The sequence below is a fragment of the Mauremys mutica genome, chromosome 2 (assembly GCF_020497125.1).
Source record: "Mauremys mutica isolate MM-2020 ecotype Southern chromosome 2, ASM2049712v1, whole genome shotgun sequence".
Classification (NCBI taxonomy): Eukaryota; Metazoa; Chordata; order Testudines; family Geoemydidae; genus Mauremys; species Mauremys mutica.
Window position 1 is genome coordinate 87,353,055 of NC_059073.1, and position 17,337 is coordinate 87,370,391.

The 17,337-nt window shown below is 40.0% G+C and overlaps 1 protein-coding gene across 2 annotated transcripts in view; it reads right to left on the bottom strand.

The window, feature by feature from the left end:
• Positions 1–17,337, bottom strand: part of MYOM1 (myomesin 1) — a 157,122-nt gene that overhangs the window by 102,158 nt on the left and 37,627 nt on the right. The window contains exon 1 of one of the 2 annotated variants that reach the window (XM_045004130.1): positions 2,807–2,930. The exons of the other annotated variant lie outside the window; for it this stretch is intronic. The gene's annotated coding sequence lies outside the window, so the exon portion shown is untranslated. Of the gene's footprint in view, positions 1–2,806; positions 2,931–17,337 lie in introns of those variants that run through there. 2 annotated transcript variants of the gene reach the window in all.

Here is a 17,337-nt window from a genome sequence, read left to right on the forward strand (position 1 = left end):
AAAGAAGAGGTGTTAGAACCAAAATGATCATTTAAATTGCAATTATATAGCAGCACTGTGGAATATTCATTCAGGAGTTTTTAACTATCATTAAAAAAATAAACTGCTATATCAAAGGGCTGGCGGGTAGCCAACATTGTACTTGTCTTTTAAAAAGATGCAACTTGTGATCCTGTAAATGATAGACCAAAGAGCTAGCCAGTACAAGGTAAACAGGTAACCAAAAAATGAAGGACAGAGTTATTAAATAGCTAGATGAGCATGATAGGATAGGGACAAACCAGATGGTTTCTGTAAAGGAAAATCACACCTCTCTAATCTGTTAGAATTCCATGAAGGACCCAATGAGTTATGGTAGTGTATAAAAGAAAACCAGAAGGTATATTTTATTTGGACTTTCAAAAAATATTTGAAGTCACTCATAAGAGGCAATTAAATAATTAGTTATGGGGTGAGAGATTAACTTCTATCTTGAAGTTGGAACTTGTTATAAGAAAGAAAATAAAGACTAGGAATAAACTCATTTTCAACAAGAAGGAGGTTGATATGTGCAAACCAGGGGTTCTCAAACTTCACTGCACCACAACCCCCTTCTGACAACAAAAATTACTGCACGACCCCAGGAGGGGGGATCAAAGCCTGAACTCACCTGAGCCCCACTGTCTTGGGGGGGGGCACAAAGCCCAAGCCCCACTGGCCCAGGCTGGTGAGGCCAAAGCCCAAGACCAAGGGCTTCAATCCCAGGCAGCAAGGCCTGTAACCTGAGTCCCATAACCTGAGCTGAAGCCCTAGGGTTCAGGCTCTGACTCCAGGCGGTGGGGCTTGGGTTTTGGCTTTGGCCCTAGGCCTCAGCAAGTCTAATGCCAACCCTGGTGACCCCATTAAAATGGGGTCACGACCCACTTTGAGAACAACTGGTGTAAACTATATGTCTTCTTATTCATATAGCACTAATCACTGTAGTATAAGTCTTATTCTTTTCTTCTTCTACACCTTCATCATCTTCATTCCCCCACACAAAGATAGGGATAGGGCTTGCCAGCCAGAGTGAATCCACATCCGCAGAAGACAGGCTAGTGCAAAGAGATGAGTCTTACTCTATACATTAAAAGGAAGCAAGACACTCTGCTTTCCTGTCATAGAGAATGCTACAACTGATCCCCGTTCATCTTCATCAGCTTTGTCTCCAGCACCGGCAAGCTTCATTCTGGATACAAGCAGTTGCATTGTTCCAGTTGCTTATGGTACGCCCTTATCTCGAATATTTCAGCATTCAGTTCTCATCAACCAATCTCAAAAAGGATATGAAACAAACAGAAAAGGTCCAGAGCAGGACAATTAAAATGATTAGAGGACTAGACAGACTTCCTTAGGAGGAGAGATTAAAAAGACTAGAACTGATTAATTTAGAGAACAAGACAAAAGAAGAGGAGGCATGATGGAAGAGTATAAAATACTGCATAAAATGCATAGTAGAGAGAAGTTAAATCAGGCATTCCTATGTACATTTTTAGAAGATAAGAACAAGAGAACAGTCAGTGAATTTAAAGTCAGCATATTTAACATTTTAAAAAGGAAACACTTTTTTCTACAATACTTAATTAACTTATGAACCTCACTTCCACAAGAAATCACTGTAGCAAAGAGCCCAGTAGGATTCTTAGAAAGATTATACATTTATACAGATACGAATATGCACTAACTAGTTACACTAACCAGTATACAAACTTACATGAGATATCAAACCTCAGGGTGCAGGACATAAGCCAACTGCTAACTGCCTGATATTAGCTAGAAACTAATGTTAGGCATGTTATTGCATAATTGTCCATTATAAAGGTTTTACACTTTCCTCTGAGAATCTGGTAATGACCACTGGTAGGAACAGGTTACCATACAAGAGGAACCATTAGTCTGATCTGATATGGCAATTCCTATGTTCCTTTGAAAACCCACAAGAAAATCTGGGACCCTTGTAAGGAATTTATCACTGCATCTTGTCCCCATTGAAATCAATGGGAGTGTTGTCTTTGGCTTCAGTGGAGTAGGATTGAGTCCTATGTCTTAATTTTTATAACATGCTCAGTACATCCTGACAGTACCCAGCTATGTGTGAGGGTAGCATTTCCCCTTTGAATTTGTATATGCTTTTGTGACTGCAGAGCCTAGCCTAGACATGGGTGGCCAATGGTCCATATCATAGGTACCCACAGGTACAGCTTTTGGGTCCATATATTCTGTACTTATTTGTACAATATAAATATACTATAGAAATATTTTATTTGTAACCTATCCATTGAGCTAGTAGCAAGTATGACTAGTTTGTGCTTTTAAAAATCTACTCAAAATCCCTTTAAAAATATATTGAAATAGAAAAACAAAAATGTTGAGAGAGGAAAAAATATCAGATTTTCCTCTGAGCTTAGTCAGTGTCACTTCATCTGCTTCAGAATTCACCATAAATCCCATACAATTAGAAAATATTTAGAAAATTATTTACACTTTCTCTCATTCAAGATGAATTTATAAAACAAAAGTCGCCTGTACTTCTAATAACTCATGCATCGTTTGAAAAGTCCCATAGCTATCTGTTCGGATAGCTGAGCTGCTAATAACTGAGCCCCTGTACTGATTGGCTTTGTCTCTGCAGCTACACTTTCAGATTTCTCCAACCTGTTACCACAACTCCCTCAACTAACTACTGAGCTCAAAAGATTAAAGGGAGCTACCATCAATCCAGTGTACAGATTCAAAATAAAGAGAGCTTACAAGTTAGAAATATTTCCTGTCTAAACGGAACACTTACCAGTTGCCAAATGAACAATGACAAATATAAAAGTCCTGAAGTGGATGAATGATAGAGACCAAAATCCAGCAAAACTGAATCCAGCAAAGAGGTGTCAGGACGGGGCTAAGAACTGGACTCCGAGGTCCAGAACAAAAATAATGCCTGTAGTCAGTGGAATGTCAGAGCTACAGTCCAGACCTTTTATGGCCAGGAAGGCTGATAAATATAGCAGCAAAGAGGGAGAGAGATAGAGACAGATACAGGGAGCTATCTCTATGCAAACACATGATGACTGTAGCTTCAAGCTAAGAGTTCTCTCTTTTAAGTATCCTCACTAAATTCAACATAAAATCTGTATCTCAGTTCAGAATCATTTCTATATATTTTTGTCACTGAAATGCAATCAGATTTAGAAAAAGGAAGAGAATGTTCTGCAGCATGATTTAAAAGTAGAAAAGAGAAGTCTCCATACTTGCAGAAGCCAGTAACCTGAATTTTATATGGACTCCTTGGATTTTTTTATGTCCAAATTACACTACATGATTTTATCAACATAACATGTATAGCTGTGTACAGAACAGATTCCAACTAAATGAAAGAGAATTCAGAGAAGTAATTAATGGCTAATGTCCATAAGGCGAAGCAGTGAGTTTCAGTTAAATAGAAGACATGATTTTTCTGGTCTGTTGACAAGCTGTCACATTTTTTATATTCATATTTAAGATAAGATTCTAAATTAAGGACATAACCTCATGCCAGGCATTTAACTAGATATAAATGCCTAGAACCACAGTTCTAAGAGCCAACATTTTTTTCTAAATTAATGAAAGTATTCTCTACTAAGCTATAGTCAGGGAAAACTTCCTTTAGCTTAGCCCAGAGATAATTAAATGGGGTTTTCTTTTTCCTTCATTTAAGTCACAGAAACTTGACACAGACATTATATGCAATTAATATGGCTGAAAATAATAACAGATGAATCTCTGTGACTGGAAATATCCGTGTATAATATGTGGCATGAATTGTGACTTTACAACAAAAGTATTTTCTCCAGCACTGTGCATTTTATTTAAGATACAAGCTATTAGGTTATATAAATCTACATGCACAAAATAAAATAGATACAGGCCCTAACCCATAGGTCCACTATGATTGTTTTGCATCATCCAAGCCGTGCAAAACAGTTGAAAAGTCTGCTGAAAATGCCCTCCATAGGAGACCTCTTTCCTAGGTGGAATCCCTGGGTGATGTAGATTAGATCCATCATAGTAGCTTTAAAAAAAACAGGAGTACTTGTGGCACCTTAAAGACTAACAAATTTATTTTAGCATGAGCTTTCGTGAGCTAAAGCTCACTTCTTCGGATGCTTTGTGTAGCTTTGTGTCACTTGCTCCCCAGCAAAGAGGACATGGCCAGTAAAAAGGAGCACAGCTGAGTCATCCCTCTTCCTTAGCTATATTTGGCCACTGGTAGCCAATAGTCTGGTAGCTTTTAACTGATTTTTCAATCAGACAGCAGTCCAAGGACATTTTGCCTAACAATTTCTGGTCACAGTACATGGCTTAATCTGCCATATATATCGCTTCTGACTTCTTGTTGTCGTGGCAAGTTTGTCACGCATACTCAAAGCACTGAGGTCACTAAAACTTTCAGGTGTTGTTACTTCACACACAAAAGTAGCAGTCTCACAGCCCTCCGAAGACATAGAAGCTGTGGACCTGATTCCCCATTGCCTTGCACCTTATGGCATTTGCCCCTGTGTAAAGCCATGACAAAGTGGGTTTAACGACACCTCATTTTACATCAACTGCACACCCTCTTTGCACAGGTGTGAATGACTACATAGAATGGAAGGCAGTTGAGAAGCAGCCCCTCTTATCTTTGTGCAGGTTTAACCAGGCTCAGCCAAGATTCCAAATGCATGAGATACATGACAAGCTGCTACAAGTGGTTAGCCCTAAACAGCACTTCAAATGTTGTGCATTACTGCTAAGTGTATTAGTCTGTATAGGGCCTGTGGCCCACCCTTCCCCTTGGTTGAAAGGTTGGATCTTTAATTTTGGACAGGCTTAGACGCACCTATCCCAGTATATGCAAAAGGTACAGCTGAGTATATACATTAGATCTGTGTTGTAAAGGAATATTTTCTTAACGGTCTTGATGACATAATTCTGCCTAATTTTCCTCTCCAGAATCATTCCTGCATTTCAAAAGTGGAATTGTTATCCAAAAATATCAACATGTCCGTATTTTCAGGTGATGTGTATGCTTGGTAACCAAGGAGCCGATAGGAGTAAAAATTACTTCTATTTAACCACCAATGGTTGGTTATGAAAGATATTTGCAGTTAACTTATGCCAGCTCAGGCCACATCTTTTATCATATTAATATGTTAATGGAGCTTCTCTTACTGCTCCCTTTAAACAGCTGTCTACCAGTAGCAGCAGCAACAGACTTTCTCCCTGGATCAGAAGTATCATTAATCATTCCAAAAACCTTGTTCTGTGTGGTCAGCAACCTCTTGTCAAGTGACTGCTGTAGAATCAGCCGACTTCTCAAATTGAGATAGCTCAAAGCCAGAGACCAAACAACAGGTCTGATGAAAAAGACTGGAACCTGATATATTGCCACACTGAGGAAATTAATGTACCCTCTCTGTTTCATAGTCTTTGGAAGCAGCTGAGCTACTCTGAAGCCTGAATCAGGCCTGGATATTATCCCATGATATTCCTCTGTGGTCAAATCTTTCATCAGTGTACAATTTAGCTATCATTGCCTCAGGAACTGACACTGCTCTCGGCTTATCTCTCCAATTCTTGTCGCCGAAAATCTTCTCGATGGCACTATTTCATGATACAAAAATCAGACCGTAGATATCATCTGGCACTGATTCAAGCCACTGCTACATAATAAAGCAGATGTGGCTGACTGATACAATTCCACTACACAGCATGTAATAACAACTTACATTTATATTGCACTTTCATTCGAAAAGACCTCAAATCATTTTATGGATCACTTTTGTAGCCCCAAAACGCAGCCACTTCTGGAGTGGAGTGGAATGGTAGCCCCTTACTAGTTCCAACACTATGTAATATTTTAAGACAGAAATAAAAAAAGAACAAATTATTAATTTTTACCACAGCACCTGCTATGACATGGTTCCTGGTATAATTATTCATTCATTACTCACTGTTACTCCAGAATATACTAAGCATGTAAAACAAAGTTCTACTGTGTCCACCCCCCCCACCATTTAATGAAATATATAATTAATTGTTTGTTCTTATCACAGGACGCTTGGCAGTCAAAAACAAGTGAATTATGCAGTTACATACAAAAGTAGTTATGTAGATCAGTAGGAAGGGGATATGAAGACAACACTGCCGGGCCGGCCCACAACATTTTGGCACCTGAGGCGGGGAGCTCAAATGATGCCCCCATAACTCCTTGCTCGGGCCAAAACTTTGAAAGGTCTCAATTCTGTCTTCTTCCTGTTCTACCTAAAGGTCCACAGTCTGGGCCAGCTCATGTGCTATTGAGATGGTTGCAAGGCCAAACAGCCTCTCCTGTGTCATTGTGGAGCATAGATGTGTTTTTATTAACTTCAGCTTGGAGAAGCTGTGTTCTCCACTGGCAACTGTTACAGGAAGTGTTAGAAGTATGCTCAGAGCAACAAAAGCAACAAAAGAGAGTGGTCATCTTATTTGTGCACATATACTCCAGAACAGCCTCTGGAGTTGATCCTGCTGAAATGTATCTTGAAAAGCCTTTCAGTTCATCACCTAAATCACTTGCATCAATATCACGCATGTCATCATGTGTCAACACTGTCTCTAGTGCCCTGCATTGCTGGTGTAGATCTTCTTCAGGTATAGTGAGGGAGCTTTGGAACATCATACAAACACCCCAAATATACTGCTGCGTTCCTTGAGCTGCATGAAACGTTCTTCAACTGACTGTATGTACAATCTAGCACCTGGTTAAAGAATTCAACTTTGAATCATTGATTGGGGTTTCTTATGGGATTATCCCATGCCTTGTAATCAAAATGTCGTCTTCTTTGGTGACTTATATTCTTGAATGGGTAGGAAAATAGCTTCAGTGTGAAGTTCCTCTGCCAATTTCTGTGCACTCTTCAGAACATTTTGAAATCCCCCATTTGACTGGTAAGACTGTAGGTATGACTTTGCTTTGTCCAGTTGTTCCATTGCTCCAGATATATCATGGTCAACACCTTGGAGTCTCTTGCTTACAACATTTATTTCAAACAGTATGTCATACCACAACACTAAGCCACACAGAAATTTGAAGTTATGTATGTTTCTGGTGATTCCATTTCCCTCTGCCACTGTTCTCCCATGAACAGTTCCTGCCATAGCATTATCCTCCATAATGCCAACTATGGCATCATCTATCTTCCCAATTTGGTGTTTGATAGGCTTTATCGCCTCCAGTCAACTTTCCCATCGTGTGGCACTCAGTGGTTTCAATGTCAGAGAGGATGTTCCCAGATGTTGCTTCAAAATTTGCCATTGATGAGTTGATGCAGAGAAAAATACATAGATGCTTTGAATTACAATAATAAATTCAGCAACCTCACTAGAAGCTGATGCTGCATCACTGACCACCAAGTTCAGTGAATGAGAACTGGATGGGACAAAAAAAACTTGAGGGTTTAACTCTCGGATCCGTGTCTGCACTCCTCTGTTCTTTCCTCTCATGTTGGCACCATTATCGTAGCCCTGACCTCTCGTGTCTGCTATTGCAATTCCCATCTCTTCTAGCTTTATAAGAAGCACATTTGTCATACCAGCTCCTGTAGTATCATCAATGTCAATAAATTCTAGAAAATGCTCTCTGACAGTCATTGCAGGGACATTTTCACTGGGTTCTGTTATTGTTACAAAACGCACCATTAAAGTCATTTGTTCCGTATGGCTGATGTCAGGTGTGCAGTCCAGAATAACAGAGTAATATCTTGCTGACTTCAGATCTGCCACAATCTTCTGTTTGACTTTTGTTGCCAGTAACTGAATGATTACATTTTAAATTGTTTTTCCAAGGTAGTGGTGTGTGGACATTTCTTGGGTAGTGACTCTTCTTAGATGCTCCTGGAGTACAGCATCAAACTCAGCCATAAGCTTCACAGTTCTAAGGAAGTTTCCATTGTTTGGCACATACAACTGATCTGCAGTGCCACACAGTGCTAGGTTTTGGGTAGCAAGCATTCTCACAATGGCAATGAGCTTTTTCAGAACATTTTGCCAGTAAAGAGACTCATGCAGTCTTCTCTTGATGCTATGGTGGCCTTTAACCTTAGTCTCATCTCAAACTCTTTCCACCTATGGAATGCTCTCTGGTGATTTGCTGCCTTCTCATGGCATGCCAGATTTCTAGCCAGATTTTTCCAGTCCTTTGTTCCTGTAGAACCCAATGTGGCTGGAACATTAGACTGGAAGATTTTGCAATAAAAACAGTATGCAGCATTCTGGGTTTTTGAGTACATAAGCCATGGGCTCTCCACTTTGTCACCATTGGGGATTTCATGCCAGTAATGTGTTGGATGGAAACTTCTATTTTCATTGTCTTTGGGGAACATGAAGTTTCTCACTTGCTATGGCCCATGGAAGTCCCTCAGGCTACTGCTCAAGTGGGTCTACAGTCCTGAATCATCTAGACTTAAGCAGCAGCTGTTTCTTGCGCCTCCACCACACTCTTCTCTGATCTACATTTTTCTTCAGGAATGTGCGTGGTTACATCCATTTGAGATGGAGATATGGATGTTGCAGTAGCTGCCAGGTCACCTGCACTCTGACTAACTGGAAGATCAGGCATCTCCTCACCACTCACATCCTCACTGGGGCCAGAAGGCTCACCGTAAACATTTGTGTCTATGTATCTCAGGTGAGCTCCTTCCTGCTTAGATGGAAAAGCTTCCTTTGCTTGCTTTCTTTTTCTGAATGCTGCCCCAGAAGGGAGTTTTCTTCTTGCACTCATGACTGCTGTTCTGTGCCAGCTATAGTGGCTCTCAACACTCAGTTGAAGGGGACAAATAAGCAGGCTGGTGGCAGGGCCTGAGTGAGGGAAGATATCAGCGTCTTAAAGGCCTAACTGGCTCCTACTAGTTCAATTGACGGCCTGTTCTCCTCAAGTGGGTTCAGGGAAGCAGCAGGAAACAGGAAGCTCCCTGAGAAGCTGGTGTGAATCAGTCCAGGCTCCTGGGGGTGCTAGAGAGGTACATAAGAGGCTCCTCCTCCTCTCTCCCTGCAGCTCATGCTGCTTTCTGTTATTCCTTCTCACCTTTTCTCCTGCCTGCCTGTTATGTCTCTTGTGCCCTCCTTCCTTCAGCACAGCACTCCACCATCTCTGTGCATTTAGAGCAGAGAGAATACATATGCACCACCAGCAGACACAATTTTCTACACTCTGGGTCCTAGTGGCGCCGCCCCTCTCCCCTGGTCTGGCACCTGAGGCGTTCGCCTCAGTTCGCCTCATGGTAAAGCCAGCCCTGCAACACTGACAAAAGCTTCAGAGAAAATGAGCCAGGGAAACCTGGAAATCTTTGGATTATTTTACTGAAGATGGCCAAAAAGGGTTTTGATTAGAGATTTGAAATGTCAGGGAGTCAACTAAATACAGAGACTGTTTCAGACACTTTGGAAGAAGGCTCTATCACTCACTGAGGAAAGAGAGGGAATGCACTGAAATCTGGTATTTGAAGAGCATAAGGAATTCTCTTGAGAATAGGGAGGAATAAGATTGGAGAGATACAAAGGAGGGAGCACAAGTCCACAGGAGATTCTGATGACTAGGGGGGAGGCTTTGTACTAAATTCTGAAATGGACAGGAAGCCACTGGGAATTTTAGGTGATGAAAGTTTTGTGCTCCCACTTGTCAGTACAGATAGTGGAGCAAATCTCTACTTTTTGACAGCAAAAAAAAAACAACCTGTATCAGTTAAGATGAAAGAAGGCAAAGGCTTACAGGACAAATACAGGAGAAGAGGAGATAGGAACATAGGAATTGCCATACTGGATCAGTCCAGTGTCCTGATTGACTGTGGACAGTACCAGATGCTTAAGAGAAAGGTGAAAGAAACCACATAGTGGACAATTATGGAATAATCTGCCCATAGAGAAATCTGCCCTAACATCTGTCATTCTTCTTTCATATGGAAACTTGAAAAGCAACACGGAAGATTGATATCCATGTTTGTCATCCACTCTATGGCTTCTGGACATGGCTGCCCCTCTTGGGCAACAGTTCACTAGATGTTCAAGGGTTTATATGCCTTCTCCACAATCACATATCAGGCTGGCTTAAGACTTGAAGCATAAGGCTTTATAGTTTATGCATAATATAAGAGGAGTAGTAGTGACCTATACGGAGATTGCCTACCACTTTCCTTTCTAAAAAATATTTTTTACAAGCTCTGTGATCCCATGATTTAAAGTAAGACTTTGAAATTTGGCATGGTGATAGTTCTGAGCTCAAGTAGGTGCCTTTTGTTTGTCCCCTTGAAAATCCACTTGAATATAACTAAAGTACATATTGTCAAAAATCACCATTTACATCTGTTTTTTCTCACTGTAGTGTGTTCCTGACTTGCTACAAAAAACTGTTGATGTTCTATTAACACTGCACATGTACCACACTCAGGAAGCCGCACAGCACTAACCTTCTGGATGGGACACAGGAAAAATGGCTCCACCTTTTCGCCAAATTGGGGAAGGAGCACAGGGCTAAGAGACTATGAATTCTAGACTCAGTCCTTCTCATGACTAGTGTTCAGAATTCTACTGATAGACTATTTTTGTTTTTCCAGGCTAACTGCAGAGGAATACTTCACAAATATGGGAAGATGTTGTTATGGAGAAATTAATACACCAATTACATACCCAGAAAAATTGGCTGAGACAAAAATTAATTGATATTTGGTCACCTTTTACTCAGACAACATACATTCACATGCAAAAAGCCCAGTGCACCTCTCCAATTTGTTTAAATATTAACACGATAGACGTGCCTGTTCTGTTCAATATGTGTAATCAGAGATTCCACTCAATTTAATAAAATCACTAGAAACAACATGTCATAAGCGTTGTAGTTATGTCCACTCTGTAATATGGTAACACTGTTAAATAGAGAGATCTGATGACTGTACTACTGTATAATGTCTCTTTAAACAAAAGCTCATGGTTGTAATTATGATAGTTTTGTTTCTGATATTTACATGCAAAAATTTGTAAACTTGTTAATACTTCCTAAATAAACAAACAGTAAGAAGAGAGAATTCTGTGCTCTTCACAATCTTTATTATTGAGTAAGGCCTTATACCTCACTGAGGAGTTATACATGATGGGAAAGGAACCCGAACCTTTAATATGGCAAACCCAACCCTCAGCCATTTAACCACACTAGTTCTAAAAACGACTCTACCAAATTTTTGTACTTGGGTATGCAGTCTGTAAAATGTCGCTACTCCTGCAAATGTAACCTGCTGTCTCAGTTTGCTACAACTTATATGTCCTACATGAGAGGCTGGTTTGCATAAGATAACAGCCTTCTCCTACTATCAGCTAAATTACTCTCTTAGCTCAAGTGATGAGGCCTAGGATTCTGTGCTGAAGGCACCGCTTTAAAGCTGTGGTGATGATGTGTGACGAGGGATTGTTACAACTGTACATCATAGGGTTTGTTTGCCTTTTTAAAAATAAATAAATAAACAGGAAATTACATTCAAACTAAGTTAAAAGAATGTTAAGTTTGCCAAGTCAGGAACCTAAAAATTAGGAAATGCCTTTAGGAAATGCCAGAATTAGGCCGGGTTGCTTATTCAACCTTAATTCTGTCCCTTGCACTATGATACAGTCTTTAATTACATGATCACATAATATTTTTTTCAATGCACAGAAAAGGTTTTTGCTAGGGTGACCAAATTGTTCACCATCTCCTCTTAGTTTGTACTTTGCTGTGCAATTCTTAGAATATATATCCTTGTTTACCTTTCATCTTCTACTTTCCATTTGCAATCACCATTCTGTATGCTGATGTTGCTGGACAAGATTTGGCATAAGAACTTGCATCATGAAATTTGGCATGCAAAATCTGGCATAAAGAATGAAGCACTAAAGCAGAAGTATCTTTTGCCTCATACATCAGGTTACCAATCTACGTGCTGTCAGACAAGCAAACCCTATTCCTGGGGCTCACTAGTCTCTACCAAGGTCTTAAATGGCTGGGATATATCATAATTTGGCAGATTGCTGCATGCATCAACAACTGATATAGTGCCCATTTTTGCTGAGTGCACAATTTAGGCCCTATTCTGTGGGCTGAGTTTCTCATCTGCCTCATTTCTCATTTAGCACTTCAGTTATTTTTAGGGGCAGTGGGGAGGGCAGATGTAGTAGTCCACTGGCACTAAAAATCATTCTTTAAAAATCTATGTGCTCTGTTACACTAACTATTCTGCTTCTCTTTGACTCAGACACCGCTACTGAATCTCCACAACTGGGAATTCTGTGGAGATTTTTATTTGCCTGAAATTTGACGGGAATATTTGGTACAAATTTATGGGAACATGCAAGTTGGAAAACAGAAATATTCTAATATTCCCCTAATTTTTTTCCTAGATCATGGCTACTACTGTCTAGCCATAAATCAAAGCTAAATATGAGGGAGAGGAAGAGGTTATAAGGACTTACCTTAAGAGGAATAGCAAATATCCTGTGTAGAATCAGTAGTCATTGGAAGTCTACATGCTACTGTGCTTTTACAAGAAATACCATTTTATATAGTACTGTCTCTCCCATCTGCCACTTTGTTTTGTATTTAGGTGGTTATTTTATTCAGTTTTTTATTTCTTGTTGGCTTTTGTTTTTTGCTCTGTTCTCATTTACTATATCTCATAGACTCTATCTAGACCTCTCTCTGGGCTATCTATCCCTGATCTAGCTTGGCCTTCTCTGGGCATATTTGATTTCCATTTGTGTTTGATGTTATATCCCTTTTCATTTGGAAAGTCAGTTCAGGAGTTTCACTGATTATCACTCACTTTTATTTTCCCCATTTTATGACTGTAGTTGAAAAACTAGAAAGATTGAACTATTAACAATTATTTTCTTATCATATTGGAAACTAGCCAGGAAGATTAAAATACTTTTGTGAGCATAAATTAAAATATAAGTACTCTTTTAAGCAAAAGTTTTTTGTTCATTTTTAATTAAAGAGATCAGCCTGGTAGTGAAAGAAAATAAAGATTTGATTGGGAGTCTGGACGAAAGCTCAGTGACTGACTTCCAGCATCATGGAAAAAAAGAGCTTGCAGGAGGAAAAACTGACTCTGTCATGACTGCATCATGCTCCCAAAGGCACTGCAGATTCTAAAGCACCAAATAAACATGATTTAGAGGAACTATGCTAATATCTACAGATGATAATCAGTTGTCCACTGTTACTGTTAGACCAATACAAAAATGTTTTCCTCACTAGAAAAAAATGTAATCATATTTTCTAGGTTCATTTCCAGTTTTTGTTTGTTTCTATAAAAGCAAATTCACCTAATTTCTGCTGGAAAAACAGTAAACACCACTATTTAATTGGCAAAATGATTCTGTTCAGCACAGCTTTCACTATCAAAGTGAGAGAATTTGGGCAGTTTGCCCAGTCTATCCCAATGTTATTCCAATGTATTAATTTGTTGCCATAGACAGGACTCTGGTTCATATTTCTTTTACAAAGATTTTAATCTATTATTCTCTGCTTTTTAGGGGTGTGGGGGAGGTCAGGTGTAATAGTCCACTCTTTCTCTCTTTCACATTTTGCTGTTCACAGTATCAAAACAGTGCTTGATTGCTTGGAGCGCTTTCTAAATTTTCTATACCCCACAGGGAATTACTATTTAGAATGATGCACCACTAGCAAAATATCTAAATCCAATGCCACTTCACTTGTGGTTTTCAATCAAACTTATCCCTTATGAAGCAGAAGAGTATACAGCAGTATAACCCAATTATTTTGAGCTACCATAATTACCCATACCCTGCAGGTCTGAACTGAAATAAAAAATGGTTGTTACCTGTGCTGGATTTTATTTGTACATTTCAAGAAATAGGAAGTTTAGAGTAATACTTCAATTATAAAGAAAGTTATCACAGACTGAAAATATAGGAAAATAAATGTCTTGCACAAAGAAAGACTGGATCTGAATGCTCTGTGCAAGATTTATCAATTGCTATTTCAAAAGTTCCTTCTTGTTGAATTTTCATTTAGTCAATATAGGTCAAATCTTCCATTATTTATTAAGGCAAAACTCCCTCTGAAATCAATGGGAATTTTGCTTGAATAAGGACTGTAGAAATTGGCACTAGGTGTTTAGGATGATGGGATGCCAATGCTAGACAACCAGAAGACAAAGATGCCTGTTAATTTACTGATAGAGATTTTTTTTGACATTATTTCTGTCTTCCTAGCCTTATATTTGCTTTAATATGCATATTATTTTCCAAACCTTATAGAACCAAAAGCATACTTTAAATTCATTATGCAGTAACTAAAAATTGTTCTTATTGCTAAAATGCAATGATATATACATTTGTAGAGCAACCTTAATATACAGTTTCACGATATGCTTTCCATATAGGCAATATTGCCACCCCATAATGTTCAAAAATCATAAGGCTGGCCTAAAAATTATTAGGTTTGGCTAAAAGAGTGGTTTTCAACCTTTTCTCATTTGCAGGCCCCTAAAATATTTTGAATGGAGGTATGGACCTTCTGGAAATTTTAGACACAATCTTGTACCCCAAGGGGTCCGCAGACCACAGGCTGAAAATCACTGGTCTAAAATAAATATCATGTTTTCTGGTCTGTCTTGTTTTTCAAATTCCCCCCAATCCAGCCCAGTATTGTTGGGCCAATTACAGTGTTTACTTTCCCAAATGCATAGCGTAAGGTGACTCTGGCTGCCACTGCAGGAACTCTTGCTGTCTGCCTCATGGCATAGAGCTTTTAGCTTCTTCCCAAGTCCCTAAATACTAATTAATTAACTAGGCCTGTGCCTATATTCCCCCACCTCTAACATCAGTTCTGCCCTGGAGCACCCATATCTGCCCCTCACCCTTCAGTGCACCTCCTGCACTCAGTGAGTGCTTCAATGTCCTCCCAGGTCTGGGGGTGCAGCTGCAGGAGGGTCCCCTTCTTAGGCCTGTGGGGGAAGGGCAGTTATTCCCCCCCCTCCCCTTCCCAGATCTGGTGTTGCAGGGAGGGAGAGAGAAGGGGAGAGCAGACTGATCTATTTCTCACAAAGGGCAGCAGAGAGGCTGCTCCTTCCTTCCCCGTTCCCTCCTGTGAAAATGGCATTGTCAGGGAGGTGGGGAAGGCAGCCAATCAGACTGCAAATGTTTAAACAGAGCACATATTATAGAGTTGCCACCGCTGAAATGCAGAATAAACACCCATGGTCACTTACATCCCCAGCAACAAAAGGAGTCTTAGTGCTGCTGACTATGGCTAATTATTACTAAAACGTTTTAAAGAACTATTTTATACCACCCTACACACACACACACACACTCTATGTGTATTTTTTTATTTTATCATTTTTCTTTACTTACCTTATCCTAACAGTCTGCAGTCTGGATTATTGGGGTGTGAATTGTAGGGCATTCTACCATATCCCAAGTGAAAAAAACCCAGCCACATGGCAATCTTACCGTAAGTATGGATTCACAGTGACAGACTGATCCTTAGCCCAGCACCCAGCCTGAGTAATTGAACACGAAAGGAGTCTTCCCCCAGGCTATGGAGCAGCTGCTCTGCTGCCCCACAGCAGCCAATGCAGCTCTGAGGACTCAATAATTTCCAAAGAGGAAGGGTAAGGTCACTAGGTTCAACTGCTGCCAGGGAGGATTCAGCAGAGATGGTACGGTTGATAATGATCCAAAGCCGTGCAGACCGACGCATGTTCATTTTCATCATCTGAGTCAGATGCCACCAGCAGAAGGTTGATTTTCCTTTATGGTGGTTCAGGTTCTGTAGTTTCTGCATCAGAGTTTTGCTATTTTAAGACTTTTGAAAGCATGCTCCATACATCGTCCCTCTCAGATTTTTGGAAGGCACTTCAGATTCTTAATCTTGGGTCGAGTGTAGCTATCTTTAGAAATCTCACATTGGTACCTTCTTTGCATTTTGTCAAATCTGCAGTGAAAGTGTTCTTAAAATGAACAACATGTGCTGGGTCATCATCTGAGACTGCTGTACCATGAAATATATGGCAGAATGTGGGTAAAACAGAAGGAAACATACAATCCTCCCCAAAGGAGTTCAATCATAAATTTAATTAATGCAATTTTTTTTAACGAACATCGTCAGCGTGGAAGCATGTCCTCTGGAATGGTGGCCAAAGCATGAAGAGGCATATGAATGTTTAGCATATCTGGCATCTACCTTGCAGTGACAGCAGTGCCATGTAAATGCCTGTTCTCACTTTCAGATGACATTGTAAATAAGAAGCAGGCAGCAGTATCTCCCATAAATGTAAACAAAAACTTATTTCTCTTAGCAATTGGCTGAACAAGAAGTAGGACTGAGTGGACTTTTAGGCTCTGAACTTACAAAATGTAGATTTTTTTGTTACATAACTGCACTCAAAAATTTGGGCCAGCTTCACGCGCGGAGGAGAAAGGGGGACCTCGGGCCAGCCCTGCAGGCAGGAAGTAGAGAGGCTGGGGGGTGGAGGCAGTGTGTGACTTGGGTGGTGGAGGTCCTCGGGCCAGCCCCGTGTGACATCTCGTTTTCCCTTTTGGAAAATATGGTCATCCTAGCTAAGTCAGGTTTTAGTGTCTCTTTTTTTTTAAATCAAATGAAAATAAAACAACACCAGCCAAAAAGAACAAACGCAAAATAATCTGTCAGTACTTACAGTCTCTGAACCAAAATGGGTTTCTTAACACTTAGCCACTTCTTGTTCTCAGAACAATTCCTTCTGCAGTGTCCACAACTGGAGTCAGTATTTTCTTCTGCTAGTCTTTTTCATTTACCCTGACTGAGTGGGCATGTGTTACGTCAGCTGGCTACTTCATTCTAGATGTCCACAACAAGCAATGAGGCAGTATCCTCCTTGGTTTGTTTAGATGTCTTCTGTTCCTCCTTTAGGACTGACCTTCGGAGATTATGATGATGTATGACCTTAGTGCAGCTGGTAGAGCTGTTACATTGTCCGCAAGTCAACCACTTGTAGTGGGGATAACAATTTGTCATTCTTCTCACAGAATTCCTTCTGCTCTAGTTTCCTTGCATACACATCTTTGTGACTATTTAGGGTTAGCTGTCTTTGGTTCAAGAAGTGTGTTGGATACTGGCACCAAGACTTTTGTCCTTCAGCCCATGAGTCTCTGAATTGGCAGTTTTGATAAAGCATTGGTTACATGCATTTGTCCACATAACAAAGGATCATTTCCACCTCTTGAAATAATTCTCGGTGGTGTTGGTGAAGATTTTGGCAACTGGATGGACAGGTCTCTTCTTGCTGGTTATTTGATATT